This window comes from Anser cygnoides, chromosome 7 (assembly GCF_040182565.1).
Source record: "Anser cygnoides isolate HZ-2024a breed goose chromosome 7, Taihu_goose_T2T_genome, whole genome shotgun sequence".
Classification (NCBI taxonomy): domain Eukaryota; kingdom Metazoa; phylum Chordata; class Aves; order Anseriformes; family Anatidae; genus Anser; species Anser cygnoides.
The window spans coordinates 1,456,504-1,478,557 of NC_089879.1; the positions used below are offsets into that span (position 1 = coordinate 1,456,504).

General features: G+C 46.2%; 1 long non-coding RNA gene across 1 annotated transcript; it reads right to left on the reverse strand.

The window, feature by feature from the left end:
• Positions 1-3,089: 3,089 nt before the first annotated feature.
• LOC136791229 (uncharacterized) lies at positions 3,090-21,382 on the reverse strand. The gene is made up of 3 exons (XR_010832746.1): positions 17,690-21,382; positions 5,180-5,317; positions 3,090-3,994 (listed from the first exon to the last, which is right to left on the reverse strand). It is a non-coding gene; the product is annotated as an uncharacterized lncRNA (long non-coding RNA).
• Positions 21,383-22,054: the final 672 nt, after the last annotated feature.

Here is a 22,054-nt window from a genome sequence, read left to right on the forward strand (position 1 = left end):
ACGAGCACTGAATCTCCTCCTTGCACGCAGCACTTTCCAGAAAATGATGCATGTGCCATGATTTACAGTACATCCAGAGTGACTTCCCGTGGCCCTTTGAAATGCACATAAATCATACATCTCAGCTCTTTCTCCTCTTTTCTTGCTTCAACAATAAATCTACTCCTATAAAGTTCATAAAATCTAGTTGGGGGAGGGAGGGAGGGAGGGAAAAGGGCACCTGCATGACCAAAGTGTTGGCTTCTTGAATGATAATTAGTGGCCTTGTTTACATCCTAACCTGTGCCTTGCCGGATTCCTCGGTCTGATACAGCTTTCACATTACTGGTTCTCATCACCCTGCTCCTTTTTCTAATTCTCTCCTCTTTCAGACATTTTCGTGAGCCTCCCCTGGTGTTGTGCAGAAGATGGCAGGCCAATGAAGAGCCCCAGATCCCAGGCTGACAGGAGGAACATTGCTTCTGCATGGCCCTTAATACCTCAAAGGTTTTGAATTGCTAAGGGCCTGAGACACCTCGGCGATCTCCCCTACCCAAGAGCTAGTCAGCTCTCACCCAAGTGTTCACAATCCAGCAGGAATTCCCCTGCACATACATTTCCCTCTGCTCTTTGCTGCGTGTTTCTGAGCAGAATGGATGCAGAAGAGCCAAAGCCCTTCTGGCAGGTCCCCAGCCCCTCCTGCCTGGCCCTACTGGTAAGTCGCAGCAACTCTCTCCCCTCCTACAGCCCTTCCTGAGCTTCCCCTGTGAGAAGGAGGAGTGTGTACGTACAGATGGGGACAAGTGTGCTGCTTGTTACTCTGCCCTTCTCTGTCCGGGTAAGAAAAACGCCTTAACCCTCACAGCCCTGAAGATCTTCATAAGTCTCCAAGAGAGAGAAACAAACCAGTAACAAAAAAAAGGGTCAAACACCAAAATTCCCTGAACTCACCGCTACCTTATTGTTTTGTCATTCATATCTGACATTCAGTTCCTTTGCAGATCCATTGCAAGTTTTTTATCATGAATTATGAGCAAATGTGCATGGATCTCAGGAGTTACAGTAGCTCCCTACGTCACTTTTCCTCAACTCAGAAGCTACATAATTCTCCACATCAATTAAGGGACAAGAGTGTATGACCTATTTTTGTGTTTTCTTGAAGTCTGAGGTTTTAGTGCCTTTCAACAGAAAGGAAGAATAAGTAGGACCAGAATTAAATCTCTCAGACAATTAGACAAATGAAATTTCTCTCTCTGCTGTCAGCTTCTCTGACCTTTCATCAAATATTGTCAAACACAGCAGCACGTCTTACACGCCTGATGCAAAGCCCCCATCACTCGGATTGAACCCGAAACAATAGAGAAGGAAAGTGTTTAGTCTGGTTAAGACTGGTTCGTACAATTGCTAGGACTTCTGTACTCTACCATAAAGTCTAATCACATGTTCTCATCCCAGATGATAAATTATACATTTGTCAGCTTTATGAATCAAAGCTACCATAGATAATCTGTTTTGTTCCCACAATACATCTTTCTTCTAAATAAGAAACCGTACATTAGTCTACCTCTAAAATCAGATCTACTTCTCTCTGTATTGGAGAAAGAAGACAGATTGCTCATAATGGTGTCTTGTATCCTATTACAAAAGCCCCAGGAGATGTGAAATGAACAGAATTATATGTAACCAAAGAACACATGGAGTACGTTCACTAAGTTGAAAAGAATTAGAAAGAGGCTTCATGATTTATAAAATGATAGGAGTGTAAGGCAAAAGAAGAAAGTTAAGTCATGAAAGGAAGATCCATCTAGTTAGGATAAATTTAATTAAATTTTGCTGTCTTCTAATAACTGGGAATAATATGTAAAAGTCTTAGATATGGATGATATTTCCCTCCATCTAAGAAAATAAGATGGAAAGGAAATGCAAAACAGAAATAGAGGGAAAATCTAAATACACTGGGGTCAAGCACACAGTGACAAGAGATCACCTGCCCTGTAGGGAACACCCAAATCGACAAGTGGTAGCAGTTACACACGCAGAAAAAGGTTTGCACTCACATCTCCAAATGCCTTTATTCACACACCTACACACCACGAATACAATCAAAGAAGGTGAACTCATGGCCTTTCAACAGTCAGTGGTAAAACTACCCATTTTAGTAACTATTCCAATGCGAGATTCCATTAACTTGAATTTGTACCAGGTTCAGACATGATGAGATTAGGATTCTTCTTGTATTTTTGTCTTTTTAGTTCACTATAGCTTGTCTTTTGTTCCACTATTTCGCTTGCAACTGAAAACAAGCTATTACCTATGCCTGCTCCTGTAAGGCAGGAGATATATTTGAATCCCTTCTGGGTATGATTCTGCAAACGGCAACAGCAGCTTGTGCAGAGGCATGAGCAGGATGCTACTGGTCAAGGTAAGGCTGCATTTCAAGAGAGCAACAGTTAAGAGAAAAAATAATAGGAAGCAATCAAAGTTGCCTCTAAGGTACCTGACCTCAGCAGCCTATAATTCAGTATGGAGGGAAAAAAAAAAAAAAAAAAAAAACAGTTTTCAAGCCTGACTAAATATAGCTTGCTCAATCTCCCTTATAAAGCCTTTAAAGATAGGAAGTGACAGCAGAAATGAGAACTCAGGATGTCCAAGCTCAAACCACAGAACGAATGAGGGTGGAACAGACCTGCAGAGATCACCTGGTCCAAATAACATCACAGTCATATTTCAGTCTATAACTCAAGAGAACATTTATTTTCTCTTTTCCTTATATGAACACTTCCACTTTTGGATTGTATCAGCTAAGAAGTTATTTCCCTTCCTTTACCCCCAGTCCAGACAAGTGTTGAATTTTCTTTATATCTTACCCATAGGCGATTGGAGCTGTTTTCTAAGGCAATGTAACATCTCAAGTTCTATTTATAGCTTAAAATCCTATATAATTTTAACGGTCTCTTTCCTTTCATTTACTGTGCTTTATTGCTCATTTATTATTGCAAATTAAGCTTTCTAATATACATCTTCTAATATACGGCTAATTAATAAAGTTTTTATTATGATACCTCACCTAAAAGCTCCCACCCCTACCCCCCACGTCTTAAAAAGCTGAATTTTGGAGGGCTTCTCCAAATGTCTTTAATCACAAATTGGCAGTACCTGGGCAGTCTTCTGTTACCAAAATCCAGAACATGGGATAACTCCCACAGCAGCTCCAGCTCCACGTGCAGAATGAGATGTCAGACCCTGCTTCGTGCCAGGCAGGTGTGCTGTGCAGTCCCAGAGGTAAGTGGATTACAGCAGGTGCCGTAATCCTTATCCTATGTTAAAGGAGTCTTTTATCACCAGGGAGAACTCTGACTGTGTATGGATGGCTTATCTCTGGAGCACTGCTCTGCAATCCGTCAGTTTACATGCCATTAAAACAAATCATTAAACTGCAGAAGAGAATTCTGCGTCCGGGAACGACATGAATCCTCCTTCGTAGTCCCCAGGTGACGACAGCTAATTCTCACCGACTGCAACAGCCGCCAGCTCCGACAGCACCAGCATCAGCCCGGGAGGGTCAGAGCGTGGTCCCACGCCCCTCCTGCATGCCACGGGCCCTGAGGTAGCTACAAGGGATCTCTCTGAAGGAGGTGATCTGCACAGGAACCTTCTAAAGGTTCGATAGCTGTTCTCCAAAAAGGTTTATGTAAAAGCAGCTCAGAGACGTTCTCCATATTCCCACACATCACATCCAGCTCCAGCTGTCTCTACATTTTCAGGGAAAAGAAAGCATTGATATTTGGCTCTGTTCTTCCAAAAGTAACGGCATTCAGTTCCACGTGGCCTGACCTCAACACGTGCTAACAGCGGAGCCCTGCCGCTGAGCGCGCCGCTACTGCCGCGGCTGGGCGCCGAAAGGGGCAGGCAGGCGCGTGTTACCACGGCAGGGCTGCACGGGGGGCCTGATTTCTCATTTTTAGGGAGATGTTGTCTCTTGGTTATTCGAATGGTGGGTGACCGGTTTTGTTTCCTGGAAGAAGAACCAGTTCTCAAAATAAGGAAGTTGAATCTTGCAGGTGGATCTTGCTGAACACTAAAAAGTTTTCCATTGCTTCTTCGGCTGTCAGTGAGAGACTTTTTCCTTGATTTCAACCTAAGCCAGCCCCAACTAGAATTTACCAAAAGCCTACCAAAACCACCTGGACACCCCGTGAAACCTAAAGCCATGACCTCCCCAGAGCCCTGCCCTGCCTGTGCCCCGCGCCAGGAGGGTGGCGTTAGCACGGGAGGCTCTCAGCTGCCCCTGCTCGCCTTGTCCACCACAACCAAAGCCAAGTGCTCACAGCCCTTAAAGGTTTCTCTTCGATTTTGCTTTCCAGTACATTTTTTCACCCACGCAAGCATTAAGAACAGGGTATCCACTCGGTTCTGTTTCCTTCTACAATTCAATACGACTGGATTTGTTTATTAACACAATATGTTCTGTTTACTTCCATTTGAATACTCACTCACTGCAATCGTAAGCACGTGGCAAAACAAACATGCCAAGAATCAGTGCATCTTCCAGGCTACTTTCAGCAAGTTGTCTAACAACGCTGTTTCTCCTTTAAACATCTTTATATTTTGGTACACTGATAAAATTCCCCCTCATTTACTCAGTCTTGTCGCATACATTCTGCTTTGTGCACTCCTGCATATTTGCAACTCTGCTAATCATCTCAGTCTATTCTCCTTTAGGCTTGAATGAGATGTACTACATTAATCAGTTGATTGTTATTAACCCAGTTACATTGTATCTTTGCATAATGCTGCTCCATCTCTAAATCCATAGTCTAATCAGGTACTAAGACATTTAATTATACTACTTGTGTACTTCACAATAATCCTCTGATTAAGTGATCAGGGGTTTCTGGTTAAAGCCTTATGAAATTTCAGCCATCCAAAGCATGGCAAGGATGGTTTATGGGTCAGGATCAGGTGCTTAACAGGTAAGGCTGCTCTGTGTTGCAAAAGAACACATGCATCATGTTCCCAGAAGACAGAAAAATACCACTCCATCACTCTTTATTACTATTTCCAGTCCAAAACAAATAAACATCCACTTTGATTCTGTTTAAAATAAACATCAGAGGTTACTCACCTGAGCAACAGCCCAACTAACAGTGTCCACAGTCAAAGAAAAAGGCAAAACCACACGTTCACCTCCTACACCTACCAGGAGACAAGCAGGTCCATATGCCAGCAAACATGTGCTATTTGCTGGAAGACACATCAGGCACTGGAGACAGAGACAAAGCCCAAGGAGGCAAAGGCACAGGCAGGAGACCGGAGAAAAGCTCTGCAAACACACAGGCTGTGAGATAGAAAGGGAGAGAATGAAACAAAAGATCACCCTTCGAAAGCAAAACAAAAATACCTGTATTTGCCAAAGTCTGCGCTTACTGTTGTGCAGTGCGCTCTCATCACTGCTCATCCCAGCTGGAGGGCAGGAGGCCTCCAACGGTGCTGAAGGAGCTGGAAATGTCTCAGCTCCTTTCCAGGCTCACGGAGACCAGGGGAGCCTCCCCAGGGCTGGAAAAAGGCAAACAGTGTTCCAACCCCAAACAGGGCGAGCCCCACCTCAGCCGCTGGGGAGACCATGGATCTTCAGAGCCCCACAGAAGTCATTTCCAGGGGCACGAAAGGCGAGAAGGGAACGGGGATGGCTTTACTGCGGACACACTGCGCCCACCCGTGCTGAACTGCTGGGGGCGGTGACTGGAGCAGTGGGCATGGGAAAAACAAGGGATGTTGTTCACGTTGATTTCAGCAACGCTTTCAAAACACCTATATCAATAACCAGCGCTAAAACAAGTCCATGCTGAAGGGGGAAGATAAGCCACAATGACCACCAGCATGCGAGCCAGCAAGCAACGCCCTCCGGAAAACGGCGTGGGTTGGAATTTCAAACATACAGCAAGAAAAACAATATATGGTGCAACTAAACACCGAAGGAGCAATAAAAGGTTCAGCCACAGCCCGAGGCACCGTCGGCTTCCCAGCGGTGAGGCCGAGCCTCCCCACAACGCGAACAGTCCGACGTAACTGCTGATCACAGCTAAACCGCAGCTCCGCCGGCGCCTAACTGCAATCAAGGTCAAGTTGTGTGCACGTTATTCCTACTCCTCTTTTATTTCGAATTTTATCTAATTATGCAAATTTTGAAGCGCATAAGCAATTAGAGTCAAACAAAGGCGTCTTGATTGGGATGGTTATTCCTCAGCATAAAGCCACACGTCTGTGCGCGAGTTTCTAGGATCACAGCCTGAAATAATTGATTATTTGAACCAGATAAGTGTTTTCCTATGCGTCTTCCCATCATATCCAGACATACTTTTTGAAAAGCCCAAATTAAGGGTTTAGTATTTTCATTTGCTTAGAAGTGCATTGTTTAAAATATGCACAGCTCTTTGCAGGATTGTGGTATACACAGCCATAACCTAGTGATACATTTTGGTATTTTATATCTATATACATTTTACCTCATATCACAGGGTAAGTGAAAATACGTCATCTCAATTTTCATTCTTTTTTTTTTGTTGTTGTTGGTTTTACAATAGACAACCCACAAAGACCATTTACAGAAGCAGACTATTTTGTTAGTGTGTGCATTAAATATTTTGTTTTTCATTCTTATTGCCTGCAATTCTAATCAGACTTTTCATGGTATAGAATCTAATAACAAATAATTTAGCTACCAGACATCTTTATTCCCACTAAATGATTTTAGGAAAATGCACATTAAGTGACACATTAAAAAATGTAGTTTACAAAAGAATTATCTTTATGTGCTTTTCCGCAAAATATGCAGTTGTTGTGAATACCAAAAAAAAAAAACAGAAGTGCTAAACTTGGAAAAAGGATTTGCAGTACCTACATCAACCTTCTGAGAATCATTAATGTATTTTAATAACCATTGCCACATTAACCAAAGGCACACTCCACAACGTAGATGCTGCTTAATTATTAACGTGTTTACAACAGTTTTGCAGATAATAAGCTAATTGCCACAAGTATGTATTTTTTAACTGTCTGAAGCTGCTCAGCCCCATTTTCTGCACGGAGGGCGGATGCCCTTGCTGGCTCCATGCTCCCACCCCGAGCAGCGGCCGGGTGGCAGGACGCAGAGGGACGCAGAGGGACGCCCAGCCCCGGGGCCGCGGGGATGGGCAGCGGGTGCCGCGCGCCCGATGGGAGCTTGCTCACGTGCCTAGGGCAGCAGGCAGCTCCGCAGCGTTCAGAAGCTGGTCTAAGCTGACGTACAGTCCCTGCAAAAGCAGCATCAAAGGCTCCAAAGGCTGCCGTTTGTTTTTGTCGATCATTGATTTTATGCCAGGATTTAGTAGGAATCCGTTTTAACTGGCGGTCTCGTAGTTCGTCCCCGCTCTAAATTATTGAGGAGCGCCGTGTCTCAGTCACCTGCTTGCAGTCCTGCAATGTCTCAGAAGTAACCGGCTTCAACACGTAGCTACCTGAACATACGCACTGACATTTTTCACTGCAGTGGCTCACTGTGAAACTTCTGCTACACCTGCGCTGCCGTAGCATGAGGAAACCCTGGGCTGCTATGAATAAGCGAGATTTAGCACAGGCGTGCGTGGGTTTCCTACTCTTCAAACTCTGCTACCGTGTCCTGCAGGCTGCTATTAAAAGGACAGCTGTCAACATTTTTTTGCATGGACTTAAAACAGCAATAATAAGACTAGACTTTAGGTAAGCCAGGTGTAAGAGATCCTCAGCAACCTTAAAGAGAAGTGGAGGAGACAGATTTGTTTCCCAAATAGTCACGATTACCCACTATTTACTATTAAGAAGTGCCAACTCCTGATGAGGAGGACAGCCTGGGCAAGGTGGACAAGAAACGCAACCAGGCCAACAGTAAAAAGCTTGAGCAGAAGGTAAAAGTCTCAGGGACGAGCATTAGGGAGACAGCCGTCAGGATCTGCTCTGTGATTGACCGAAGGAGATGCACATAAAAAGCCTTAAGCAGACGAGTGATGTAAGCAGCCCAGTAACATTTTATAACCTAGAAGAAACTGATCAATTAAAAATCCATATGAATGTAGAAGACAAGAATTTTTTGAAAGCATTACCATTAATGTGAGTACGACAGAGGCCTCTTGGACTGAGGGAGCTCAAAAATACAGATGAGGTGATGGTCTGCTGGGATGAAAGTGTAGCCTTTTTGGTAACCCATCCCCAGAGAGCCAGATCAAACATTTTCCAAAGAAATTGATTAATGAGATACATAATATGAGGACATAAGGATACAACCTAGTAACAGTTTACCCTTTTGAGGAAAACAAGCAAATGAAAGGTTGAATGTGATAAACAACGTTTGTTCTTGGTAGACATAATCGGTTAGAGAAGAGCAAGCAAGGGTGAGTTCAGAAGTTACCTCCCTACCTCCCTCCCTCCCTCCCTCCCTCCACAGCCTGCCCCTTCAGCAGCGACGGATCTGGAGATCAGCAGCATGGCCACGTGTCATTTATGCCACTGGAGGTGTGAGATGTGCCTGGCACCCCCAAAGCCAGCCTTTAATGACCAGTTCCTTTCTACTGCTGAGAAGCTCATCGTGCCCCTCAGGGAAAGAGAATTATCTGAGTTAGGGAAACGAAGTTTGATATAGTTTCATTTTCATGCAAGAAAAGGAGATAATAAAAATTTGGAAAAAAAAAAAAACTCATTGGTTTCTCACATAAAATGAGGGACACAATGAGAAGAGACAACTGCAGCTGGTGCACGGCTGTGTCAGCACCTACCACCGGGACCATTGGCCAGAACAGTCGGTCTTCAGCTACAGGGCAGCTTCGGTCTCCGCATGGCACTGCAAGTTTCATGGCAGCAGTTTGTGTCAGAAAATGCAACAAACTGGCTTGGGAGCAGAAACGGTCATTAGGACCATAAGGTTCAGTAGTAAAAGGCTATTTGCATGAACTATGTCCTTACCCACAAACCGAGGGTAATAACGACAGTAAATGCAAGAACTAGGAAGTGGGGTTTTTGCCTAAGTAATTTTCTTATTATTTGAATTGTTTTTATTAAGATACATGGGGAAAAATATAGTTCAATCTAAAATGGGATTCTCATTGCATTCTCTGGATCAATTCTTTGTAGCGTTTAGGGCTAAATTCAGCAAATAGCCAGTAAATGGACCTGTTCATTCTGCTCAAGTTGAAATCCAATAAATGCAGTTTCATAAATTCCAGAGAAAGCTCTAGATTTTTATTCCAGCCGAAAAGACAAAATCACCAGATCAGTATGCTCATCTCTACAGCTTCCCACACCTTAACCATTCACTAACACATCTTCACGTTCGCTCCTGAACCGAACACAGGATCGATGGTTCAGATTGCCTCCCCGTGTGTATGTTCCCCACTCGCCGTACCTGCTCCGTGCTCGCAGGACTGCGTTAGTCCAGAAGACACTGCGTGCGCCAGCCTGGCCCTCCCCCAGGCCTCCTCGACCCAAAGCTTTCCCCCTCCGTTCTGACACGATGCCATAGGTCTGTGTAACTGTGCTTGCGGCTTGTTTCTGCTGTGAGAAAGGGAGGCTGTGAACCCATAGCGCACCTTTACGCCCATGCCTCCTCCTGCCACGGAGGAGGAGAGGGTGAGCCCCTACAGCACTCCTGCATAGGATGGAGGCAAAACCTGTGGGGCTCCAGCAAGCCAAGGCAACACGCACAGCCCGACCTCTGGCTTCTCTCACGCTCCCTACGAAACCTTAAGAAAAGCAGAATCTCATCTTGGCTTCTCCAGCATATAAAGCGTGTAAGCCTGGAGGGCTCTGGTGACCCCACAAGACATTAGGAGCCCTGAGCCCATCGGGGTTGGACAGACCCTGCACTGCCCAGCGCGGCCGGAGAGCACAGCAGGAGGGTGGCAGCCAGCATCCCAGGCACCGAGCGGAGCAGCAGGCCCTCGAGTTTGAAGGGAGCCTATTTGCAAAACAAAAATCGAGACTACTCGATTTCAAATTTGAATACTGGTTTTAATACTAATGCTGTAGATAAACATGCTTAACTTCATTCTTTGTCCACCAAACGCAGAATAAGCTATGGCAAGACACGCTATTTACCAAGATCGTTCATCAGCAAGCAGATGGCAGATCTGCAAACAGACTCTCACAGGTTCAGTAAAAAATATTGGGGCTTGAAACAAACATTGCCGAGCATTTTGTTAGCATGAAGTTTATTATGAGCCCTGTAATTTTCAGGGAAACTGTGTTTTCTCTGGCTGGAGAAAGTCCTAGTACATGAAAAAATTTGTCCCTAGGAACATTAATTGTTTAACATCAGATTTTAACGAGTTTTCAGCTTCAAAGAGAGAAAAATTCCACCCCTGGCAGGAATAACTGTCTATTTACGGGGAATGCATATTGCCAGAAGAGAACGCTGAAGGCTGAAATCGTATTTCCTTAAGCCAATGATTTTCTGAACTTTCTGAACACGGCGCACAGGAGGATTTTGGCTGCTGCTGGCCGTTTTGTTTTTGCACTTGGCCAATGCGCTGACATCCACTGTCCCCACGCAGGCTCTCGGTGCCAGCCGTACTCCCTGCCCAGGGCACAAGCTGCCAGGCAGGGACACAGGCTCCAGCTCGGGAATGAGATCATGATTATTTCAGTGCATGTGCACCACGTTTCTATTCTAAAGCATTCCGGAGAATCTAAAGTCTGCATTCATTCCTGTGCTTCATCCGAAACGTGGCTGCAGTGCTGCACGGCCCTGCAGGCACAGGTGACACCGAAGTTCAGCCAAGAGGTAGGTGAGTGAAATCAGATCTGTCACTTGGTGGAGAAACAAGCAAGGTACTAAAATACCAGCTTTCCAACTCAAAGTACTGAGAAGAAAAAAAAAAAAAGGTAATACAGGAGTTACCATTGCCCGCTAGAGTCCATATTGCCTAATTGTCTCATTAAACACACTTTGCACAGATAGGAAAATATGATTTAATCTGAGCTCTCAGGAGAACAGAGGAAACAGAGGATGCCGTGCACTACCTGGATGCTGTGTTTGAACCCTGTGTTCCTATTTCACGTTTTGCTTCTCCCGAGCATCAATGCCCACTGTATTGTATTTATGTTTTAAGAATTAAGGTTTCACGAATGAGAAATGCCTTTTCCCTCATGCTGTTGGTTTCCTGTCTCCCTTTTCTACTTCAGAAAGCCACGTCCCACAGACGCACACCACAGCTTCCCGCACACCTCTCCTCGGACGTTTTAGCATGCAGATACAGCTCTTCCCTGGGGCTGGGAAAAACTTGTCAGGTGAAGATTGTTCCTTTGGAAAAAGTCATCTGAGGCGGGCAAATCTGTTTAAAAACTCAAAATAGATTTTCAAATAGTTCTTAGCTAAAGAATTTGAGAACATTTCCTGAAAGACAGAAATTGTAGTGTTTGTTCTCAACGCGACTGGAAATGAATTCCGTACAAAAGTTAAGTGAGGGGAAAAAAGACACCTTTGGAGAAAAATCATTTTTTTTGAAAATTTCCATTTCAGGGATGAGATTGTGTTGCATTTGAACTGAAACTAATAAGGTCTCTGCTCAGTTATTTGGCTGTCCTACTGAACAAAACCAGCCTCTTATTCAGAAAGTGCTCTCTTTGCAGTACCTTCACTGAACAGATACATTACGTTAAGCCAAGGACAAAAAAGATGTGAAAAAGATGGCAGATGCCATCCAGATTCCAGACGCATTCCAGATATTTACCCTAATGATACATCAACCACTGCAAGCCTAAAATAGCTTTCCAAGCCATTTTCACACAAAAAATTAAAGTGTAGACTTTAAATAAGGACATTCAGGAAGACGAGAAGTGAGAAGGAAGACGAGAAGTGAGAAGCTGACTTTGTCCCCCCCTCATCACTTTAAAAGCAGCGCCTTGCTGGCACGTCCAGACCGCAGCATTCCCCAACGATACCCCGAGACAGCAGGGACGGAGACCTGCACCTCCTCTGCTCATCGGGAGCCTTTCGCAGGGTAAAGGAGACATAATGCAAAGGACGACTGGGAAGCCTGATGTGTTCAAAAATGCCTCCAAAGGCATTTGATAAAGTTCCTACCTACCCAGAGGCTGGGAAGGAAACACGGTTACCGCCGGGTGAACGATCAAGTCTTGTCATGGATTAAAGCAAGTTAAGAGATAGGAAAGAGAATGGAAATAAATGGGCAATTCTCAGCATGGAGAAAGGTTAATAGTGTAGTGCCCTAGGGATCAGTCTTCGGGCTGGTGTTTTTCAATATATTCATTAACAGCCTGCACGAAGTGGTGAATAGCGAGGCGGCGAGAGCACCTGACAAAATTGTTTTAGGTCAGCTGCAGGCGGGGGAAGCTGGGCAGGCTCAGAAGGGCCAAGCCAGCCGTGCTCTGCTCCCTGAGCCCAGCAGTGCGAAAACGGGGCAGGGATGCCTGAGAGCACCTGGGGTTTCCAGGCAGTTGTGAACATGTAAGAGAAGTTGCCTAGCACCCTGGAAGAATTCGCCTAATGCTGTATCTGCCATATATCTGCTAAAATCTGGGAACAATCAGAATGGACAGCATAAAGAAAAAAATATCTGGAGAGAAGCCGTTATATAAAGTACCTCCTCACCTATTACCACTAAGATTTATTTATTTAAGATGATGACAAAAGAAAGCGAGCAGAAACAACGCTATTTTGAAATATCACAAAATCCTTAAACAAGTTCATCCCCTCCACGCCTCTGAGCTGCTTGGTGCTCTCCAGTCCCCACAAGCTTCGTCCAGCACATCCAAAAGTTGTCCTTGGAAATCACCCCAACTCCCACATTTCCAGGATTTAGAGATCAAGGCATTTTCTCCTTTACCTGCATTAGAAGCATCACGCTGATTAATTGGAGGCAGCACATTATTCATAGGCATAGGAAGTGCAGTGAATGTTTGATGACAAGAGACTAGTTTGACCCGAGATTCATCGCTACTCACCGAGCTCCAGTTCTGGAGAAGCCTCCTCCCCGATGGGAACAGACAGTGGAAAAATAGTGCAAGGAATAGGTGCCACTGAGGAATTCCCTGAATCCCCTGGGAATTCGCACAGGGATGGGTGCACACCCAGGGAGGCAGTTTGCAGTAAAAGCCTCTTAGGTACTGGGGACAGAGGAGGTCAGATCACCCCCAATAACATTCATTCCTAAGAAAAAAGTATAGCAAAACTATGCATGTACATGACCAATACCTAGCTACATACAGGGTGATTGATCTCTCCAAAACACTGGTGTACTCTCCATCAAAAAAATTTTATCAGCAAGCTTCAGTAGGCATATTAGGAAGAAAACTTCACTGGCCTTGTTAGGAAGGTGCCTACAGAAAGGAGCCACGTACCCAAACACACGCAGGAGTTGCAGGCCGTGCAGCGCACACGATTCAGTGCTTCGCAGAGGCGTCCGAGCAGGCTGCCAATAACCCGGTACAGGCTACAGGGGGTCAAGCAGCCAGATGTGTGCTTCATCCCTGCAGTAATCCCGCTACACTTTCATAGTGCTCCACCTGGGTTACTCATCCCCACAACCTGTGCCCTAAAGTTGCTGTAAACGACAGCCAGCCCCAGAACTGCCCGCACCCAGCCCCAGGACAACAAGGGACTTTGAGCAAAGACCCCCAAAATGACACATTAAGATGCACCAAGAAACTCCCAATCTGTAGCTTGCAAATGGCTTAAAACCGCTTTCCCTGCAGCCCCTGGTGAGAGCAGCCAAATATCAGCTCCACAATTACTTGCTTGCCAATGCCTCGGGGTATTATCAGTATCAAGATCTAGACAGCAATATTTTCATTATGAACACATCCCCTATCACTACCAGAATCACGGGTAACATTTTAATACAAAAATAGAGTAAACTTTATGGACTGGTTCCACTAATACCTCTCCGCCTTGCTACTCAGCACAGCTGAATTAGGAAGAGTGCGATTTAGGGGAGAGGGGATGAATGTCAGCTTTGACAGGTTACTTCCTCAATTGGCTGCGATAATCTTTTGAAAGGGCACTGAAACTCTGAGCAGCATGTGCAAGTCGTGTTCACCTGGAAACAAAGGGAAAGCTACTTAGTCAAAGCAGCCTGCATCCGATGACTTACACCACGCAACGCAAACTCAGAAGGGTGCAGGCCAATTCAGGTGGTTTAGGAGAAGCATGATTGTTCTGAATTACTTATGGAAAATCACCGGAAATTTAACATGCTGTTGGCAACAAGTTTAATTTCAAAGACAAAACATGCTGTGGATTATTTTGTCATTATTTTCAACTTTTTCATTACTTTGCTAGATGGATTCCCTCAGCCAAAATCCTTATGGAGTCTCTCGGTTGGTTGCTGAGCAGGGGGAGCAGTCGGTGTGTTAGCTGTCGCTGGAGAGACTCGCAGCCCATTTTATAGACTGATTGCAAAGTCAATGGCAGCCTCTGCTGTTACATCCCTTACTGCAAGAAGCCGGCGTCTTGCACAGTGCAAACGCATGTGAAGGCAGAGCAAAGCATATGACGGTAGAGATGAACTTGAATTCTAAACACGTCTATTTTTTTCTTTTTCTAAATAAAAAAGCATTTAAGCATTTATTTGCTTAAATGGAAGAATCAAAAAAGTATGTCCATACATGTAGAAGTATGCATGTTTTAATCATCTTTCTTTTTTTTTTTTTTTCTTCACTAAAGAGGCTGTCATGAAGTGATTCTGGTAAAGATCCCTTCCTGTGAGGTTTGAAAACTGTTGGTAATCATTTGGTTCAGAGGATGTATCCCTTGCATGGCACCCTTCATCCATCAGAGAGTTTTCTACAAGAATTTCTCTCAGTTAACATTCTCAATACAAGCATATTTAATTTCCCTAAAATGTTTTATATTTGCATTGCCTCAATATCCTATAACTGTTCTTGATGTCAGCAAGATGCACCCATTGTTTGTATGCAGCCTAAAACTTGCAGAAAATTAAGACGACACGGTTCATTTCATAATGATGTTGCAATTTTGTCTTCTTGGAAACTCGTCTTCTGTAATCTACTTTCTTGGTCGCTTTCAGAGGCTGTGTATGTGCGCAGAATGCTGACACCACCCAGCTGCTGTAAGAGTAATATTGAAGAGAGCTTCCCAACACAAGCATCGTCACCGCTGCGTCATTTAGAAAGATCAGCAGCCAGCGTGCTCCACAACCAACACCAAGGCTGTAGTGCAAAATAATAAGCAGCTTATTAAGGAAACGTCAAACAGCTCAGCATATTTTGAATAATTTTTCTAAGGAGAGCTGCAAAAGCAGTCAGGGAAAGCCACAGACATCCGCAGGACAGAAAGAATTCCCCACACATCTGTATGCAGACACACGTTCTGAAAGCCACAGACACTGCCCTTCCTCGCCGCATACTTCAAGAAGTATTTTAAAATTGATGCGTACGTAACCTTGAATGCTATAACCATTCTAATTCTGAGATCTGATGTGTTTTTCACATAAAGGGAAACACCACAGAATTTGTTTTCTGTTGGTGCAAAAAGGAAGTTCCCACTGTGTTTTTCTCATTAAACAACACCCTTATTGCCAGCGACACTTCCATTATCGCATTTCACAAGACACTGCTCTAAGTGAAGGATGTTTCTCTGAACTCTTCAGTCTCCCCAGTTCCTCCAGTGCACAGAAGGCTCCATCTAGTGTTAAACGTGTATAATCCAGGGGAAAAGAAATGAAAGGGGAAAAGAGCCAGCTGGTAGAAGTAATTGACAGAGGGGTTTAAGTTGTCCTAGCAAAACAACTGGACTTCCCTGCCATATCTGAGGAGTTCCCTGTTTGCCCAGTGACCGCAGAGGTGTTGAGGATCACAGGTCTCCATCCAGAGGTGACTAACGGTGGATTTTTTGTACCTTGAACCCGGTACGAAAAGCCACGTCACAGATAAAACATGACACAGCACCTCCTGACAAATGAGGGATTATAAAAACAAGTGTTTACGCACCAAGCCAGCTGAGGACCATACCTTATCATCCCGACTCACATGTAGCACCACTAGCACTGTTGCCACCCTCCAGTCACACCGTGAGGTGCACCGCACTGCACAGTGCTTGGGATGGAGCAAGTTTCTGTACAAAATGCGGTTCCCAGCGTGCAGACGGCATCCTGAGAGCGGGGGTGAAGCCCCAGCAGCCGGCGGGTTAGCCCAGGCACTGAGCAGGCAGAAGTGCCAGCTGGATTTTGCTGGGAGCCTGAACTTGGCTTATTTAAGGGTTTCGGTCACGTTCGTTGCAGTCAGCCTGATGTTCGGACTTTTAACTTCACATGAGTTTTCCCAGGTCGGAAGACAACATTGTGTGCCCAGCCCTCCTCCAGGAGGGCCCGTGGCACCGCAGGGCTTCGGGGTTGCTCCCATGGCGCTGCTCCCACCGCTCGCCCAGGCTCTCGGGGCTCCCTCCCTGGGGGCTCAGCACAGGCCCCCACTTCCAACCCCTGCGTTCCCCTCGCACCTGCCCCCGGCTGCACAGCGCTGCCCCGTCGGGCTCCCCTCAGCCCGGGAGCAGCTCCCGAGGCAGCTCGCCGACCGACCGAGCGCGTCGTCGCTTCTAAAGGCACGGGGATTGCGCAGCACGGCCTGAAAGTGGGCGCCTGGAGGATTTACCAGGGACTTCGGGCAGCTTTTACTAGTAGTAGTAGTATTACTCAACACACAAGCTTTGAAAGAGCTGAGAAGAGTCCAAAGGGCCCTTAGCAGACACCTGCCTGTGGTTTAGGCTCAAGCAGGCCCAAGCGAAGAGCAGCAGCACCGCGCTCTCTGGCGGCCGCAGCCGCACCGCCAGAGCTCCTCGGTGTGCTCTGGAGCACCGGTGAAAGCGGCTGCATCACCTCCAGCTCCTCAGGCTCGCCAGCTGTATGTGCTCGCCCCGAGCTGGGTTGCTGTAGGAGCAGGCGCTGGCTCGAGGATTGCGGAACACTGTCAGGTCCCAGCAAGGCGCTGCCTTCCTCCCACGGGTTTGTCCTCAAGAAATCTGGCTCTGGCTGAAAGCGACAGGGCTAGCTAGCTCTGAACCAGCTCTCTGAACACAGCCCTGGCAAGGAACAGCCCCATACTGCCACAGCCTGCGTGCAACAAAGCGATAAAGAGGTGGCGAAATTCCGTTGTTTTTCTGAAGATTGATCTCACGGCCACGGCAGTGGCTGCGATGAGACCAGGGCAAAGGCACTGAGGGGCCGACTGCAGCACCTGCAACCCCCCAACCACCCTGACCTGGCCCTGCTCCAGCCCAGGACACAGCTCTGCCTGCCCAGCCCTCGCTCCGCTCCGGGTCCAGCCGGGCACCTGTGCCACCCCGAGGCAGGCCCGGGGCTCTGAGCCCACCTGAGCGGTTTGGGAGTTGGCTGTGCACCAGACCCACTGCTGCCTTGCCTTGCTCAGTGCTCACGCAGGACACGGGAGAGGTGTTGGAAATGTATTCTTTCACGTAGGAGGCCCTAACCACTAAGGTGAGCTCAGTCTGCAGCCTTTCGCCAGGTGAACTCAAGCGGCACCTTCCTCTTCACCTTTACAGGAGGCTGAGACAGTCTGTGACCCATCCTTCCCCGTTCTTTCACATCTTCTAAGGAGGATCAAAGCTTAAACAGGTCTCAATTTAAGATAAGAAATAAGATGGGAAACGGCTCAGTGGGAGAGGCATTTTAAGGGACCGAAAGGCCATGAAGCAAAACCACCCACTTACCTGCTCTGACGAACCACGACCCACGTCCTACCGGCCTCCTCAGACCAGCAGCACCACAGACACCTCCACCTCTGGCTCACACCTCCCTTCCCCCGGCTCTGCTGAGAGCAGAGAGCCAAGGGCTCATCCCGCATCTCAGCTGTGCTGGCCGTGGCCTGGAGCCCACCTGAACCTGGGCTGCCCGTCAGGCACCAGGTGCTCAGGGCCCTTGAGGGGCAGGTCTGCTGTGGCCCTTCCTGCCCTCTTTATTGGGGGTTTTAAACATTCGGTACATGGGCAGTAAGATCGGTAGAAGTGCTGGCGTGACTGCAAGTATGCTCGGGAGCAAGCAGCCCCTGTACTGGGGGAAGCACTCCCCTGACACACACACAGCTCGCAGCCACGCTACGACAGGGGACAGCAGCCACCACAACCAGACATCCCCACTCCTACCCTCCCTGCGGGAGGGCAAGCACAGCGCCTCTCAACGCCCTTGTCAGCAGCACCAAGCGGCTCGGTGCTGCACCACAGGTGTCACCAAGTGTCCTTGGTGCTACCAAAGGCAGCTGCTGCTGCCTGTTCTCAAATCCTTCGCATCTGAAGGAGAAAAGCAGCTACAGCTGAGAGAGACGCAGCAGGAGGACCTACCCGGAGGTAACTGGGCATGGGACTTCGCCTACGAAGGAAGCGGTAAGGACTGTACCAGCACCTGCCTCCTCGCCCTCTGTGTCACACCTGGCAGCACTTCTCTGGCTTGGAAGGGGGCTCTGCTCACACTGACCACACACGTCAGGACAGAGCAGATGAATACAGCCAGGAGAATGGGCAGACAGTTGTTTCCCCTAAGCAAGGCCAGGAAGAAGTCCTTACACTCCTCACTCGTGCTGCAGCAGAGCGGGCTACAGCCACACCAGGAAAACGAGGGAAGTCTGGGTCAGAAAGGGGCTGAAAGCAGGCTCGGTAACCCTGTGCCCACTGGTTGCTCTCTGCGTAACTCGGTAGTCTCAACTGAATGAGCTGCCTAGAACTACAAAAGAAAAAAAAAATAAATCTTTAAGAAGCTCTAAGCTTTAAGAAAGCTTATTTTCTAAGCTTTAAGAAAAAAAAAAAAGTTTTCCTCCACTTCAGCCTCAGTACTATGAGATACTGCATCTTTGTGTTTACTTTAAATAAAATGCTCCCCCAACTAAAATTGTTAACTGCATCGCATTTCTCCTTGGACTGTCTGAAGCCTTTAACCAACGTTCACGTAGTTCCAGATTAATTTTTAATTTAAAAATGATATTGCATTACCTATCCCAGCTATACGGCACTTACCTTAAAAAAAATTTCATAGCATTTTCAAAGTATTTCTTATTCACATACAGAAGAAGTGACGGGAAAGGAGCTATCTGGTTAGCCAGACTTGTTGCATATAGTTAATGCCATACAGCAGGTAATTGCTGCGGCAGGACTCAGAGCTGGCACTCGGGGCTAGAGAAGTCCCGTTCTGCACTCTGTTCTCTAACACTCTTCACTATTCACTAGCACTTCACTGCTGTATCATTAAAACCAGACTAATTTAGGCTGGAACAGACCCCGCAGGTCATCCAGCCTGACCCGCTGTCAAATTAGATCAGGTTGCTTGGGGATTTGTTTAGTTGAGTCCTGAACACCTCTGAAGAGCCCCAACCTCTCAAGGCAACCCAAACCCATCTGAATATTCTAATTTTGTTTTGTTTTTGTTTTTTTTGTTTTCTCCTTATGCCCTAGAAGGGAAGTATAGGAAAACAAGAATCTAGCTGAAATCTTTGGACAAGCAAGGGAGAAAGAGAAAATAAGCAGAATATAAACTAGGTGATGTTAATCACTGCACCAAACATCAATATCAAATAAAAAAAAAATAACATGCCCCTTTGGCAACCATGAAAAGCATGAGACCTCACCTCAGTTCAGCTGGAGGGAGGGCTGTCGCTCTGACACTATTGCTCTCCCCCTTCTGTGCAAAACGTGCATTTTTCCTTGGTGTCTCCCAGCTCAGTGACCCCACGCCTCACTACGTCCACCTCCAGAAGCCTGGGAACGCCCCCTGAACTGCATTGCCTAATTCATCCCCATTTACAGAAAAACAGTCAAGGAACTCGGTCAGTACTTTTCCATTAGGAGGTCGAAGGACCCAAAAGATCGACTTTGAGAAGAGCATCAAGAAATGTATTTGTAGAAGGCGACACATATGCAGGAATGCATAAACCTGAAATAAGAACCAGCACCTTAAGAGGTTTCAGGTACCAACCGGGGTACTCCCACTGGCACTTCTTAACCCCCAAGCTGCTTCAGTCCTGGGTGATAAATCTCATCTCACAGCGAGTGCAAGCTACACATCCACTGTAGGATATGTAGTGGGATATGTATAATGAATTTCTCACTCATGATAAAGCCAAACTGTAGGGGTTTGCGTGTGTGTTTTGTTGTGTTTTGGGGGGTTGCTTTTATTTGTTAGCTGTAAGTAGCAGCAGCGTGTGCCAGAGGCAGAGGGAAAGGCTATTCCTGCAGACGGACACTCGATATCCCCTTCGGACACAAAGGCAGCAGCAGCGTACAGGCCACGCTCCTCGGCAGTCCCCGGAATTAAGGCTTTGGCCATACGGCTGAAAGCGTTTCGGAGCACGTTTGGTGCAGTTTTGCCGCTCTCCCCCCGAGCCAGGCGGGGATTTCAGGCCCAGCACACGTGTGCCGTGTACACCTTCCCACCACCGAGAGGCAGCCTCCACCCACGCATCCCTCCCTGCGCCGGGGAAGCTGGAAGCAAACAATTCCGCGGCTCCTTAGACACAAGCAGATCCTAACCAAAATTTCAGCTGCAGGAAAGCCCACCTACATGCCCAGTACAAATTCTTAAATCGCGCAGCTGCAGGGGTGTAACCGCACCACACAGCGGCGCAGGCCCCATGCGAAAACAGTCGCTAACGCTTTTTAACTGCACGAAATTCAGGTGTGATGATGCTTCACTCACACCACAAAGCCACAGGAGGCTGATGCTGCAGTTGCCATAACTGAACACCCTGATCTGGAGCAGCCCTGCCCAAGCCGGGCTCCTCAGCGATGCACGGGCAGCCGCCCGGCACCGCGTCCAGCCGCGGGCAGGACAGCCACATAGAAATGTGCTCTTTGGGAAAAGCACTTTTAAAAGTGCTTATTGCCAGAAAGTCTGGCTTTGTCTGAACAAAGTGCCTTTTCGCCTTAAAAAGAGTTAGTTTACAATGAGTTCTGTTAAAAAATGAGTACCATGTATTTCAACTGTTGCTCATTACCAAAGCACGGGCCCACAACTTAGCACCACGAGAAGTTAAAAGAACAATGCCAAACAAGATAAAATAATCCCAGGTTTCTGAAGCAGCACAATAGTTTCATTCAAGAATAAATTCAATTTTGGTGAAAGAAGTGTAGCACTGGATTATGTGGAATATAGAAAGAAAAGCTCAGAAAAACAACTGCTGTTCACTGCTGGTCTTTCCCATGTCTATAAACGTATTGTGAAGACTCTATAAATCCTGAGAAGTTAAATTCCACTAGAATGAATTTTTAAGGAAAAGGCTTTTAAAAAGAAAAAAGCTATTACATATGAAACAGAATTTGTATTTAGTCTTTTTTTCGTTAAAGCTTCTAACTCCTAATTTGACCCCAAGGATGTTACTTTTTAAGTTAGGTTTGTTTGTTTTTTTAATATATATTTCATTTTCTTTTTTTTGTTGTTTGTTGTTTGTTTTTTAATAAAGTAGGTTATAATTACTGACAACTGCCTGGATGCATTTGCAGTTCACTTTGAGACATTGATTAAAGCTTGTTCTCAGAAGCAGGGCAAGATTTTTTTTTTTTTAAATAGCTATTAAAACTAGTTTAAACTTGTAATACATACTTTTAAAATAGTGATTAAAATTATTCTCACAAAATTAATACTTGAATTAAATACTAATCATTTTGAGAATTACGTAACACAAATAACTTTCTCAGTAGTTTGGGACTACATCTAATAACAGTCTCGTTTCAGGTTCCAGTAGATTTAGATGGCATTTAAGAAACAAAGCCCAAACTTGTTTCCAAAACCTCCTTCCTCAGCTGCTGTCTAAAGCCTCACATCACCTAACTCACCAGGCACATTTTGTAGAGCACGCATTCAGTCCTGACCTCTCCTAACAAGGGAGCAACTTCCCAGAAACATTTTTGGCCATAGATCTGAGCATACAGGTGTTGCTCTGCAAGCACAATCAACACAAAAATAGTGAGCAACAGGCTTGCAGCAGTACCTCTCTGCTCAGAATTTACTACTGGTGAGGTTTGGGCACTTCTCTGCTCACCAGCGTTTCATTTGCTGGGTTTTGTAATCAGAGCCTGCTCCTCTTCAGGTTC